Here is a 276-nt window from a genome sequence, read left to right on the forward strand (position 1 = left end):
CGCGCTCCCGGGACACCGCAGCGGGGCTTTTTACGAGGGCGGGGGGCGCTGGCTTCGCGCTGGAGAGGAGGGTGGAGTGCCCGGGAAGAAGAAACTCCTCACCGTGAGGGTGGGGAGGCACCGGGCAGGCTGTCCGGAGAGGCTGCGGGTGCCCCATCCCTGGAAGAGGTCGGGGCTGGGTCAGACCCTGGGGCTCTGAGCAGCCTGCTCTGGTGGAAGGTGTCCCTGCCCACGGCAGGGGTTGGGCGGGATGGGGTTTAAGGTCCCTCCCAGACG

This window comes from Buceros rhinoceros, unplaced genomic scaffold (genome assembly GCF_000710305.1).
Source record: "Buceros rhinoceros silvestris isolate BGI_N320 unplaced genomic scaffold, ASM71030v1 scaffold26681, whole genome shotgun sequence".
Lineage (NCBI taxonomy): Eukaryota > Metazoa > Chordata > Aves > Bucerotiformes > Bucerotidae > Buceros > Buceros rhinoceros.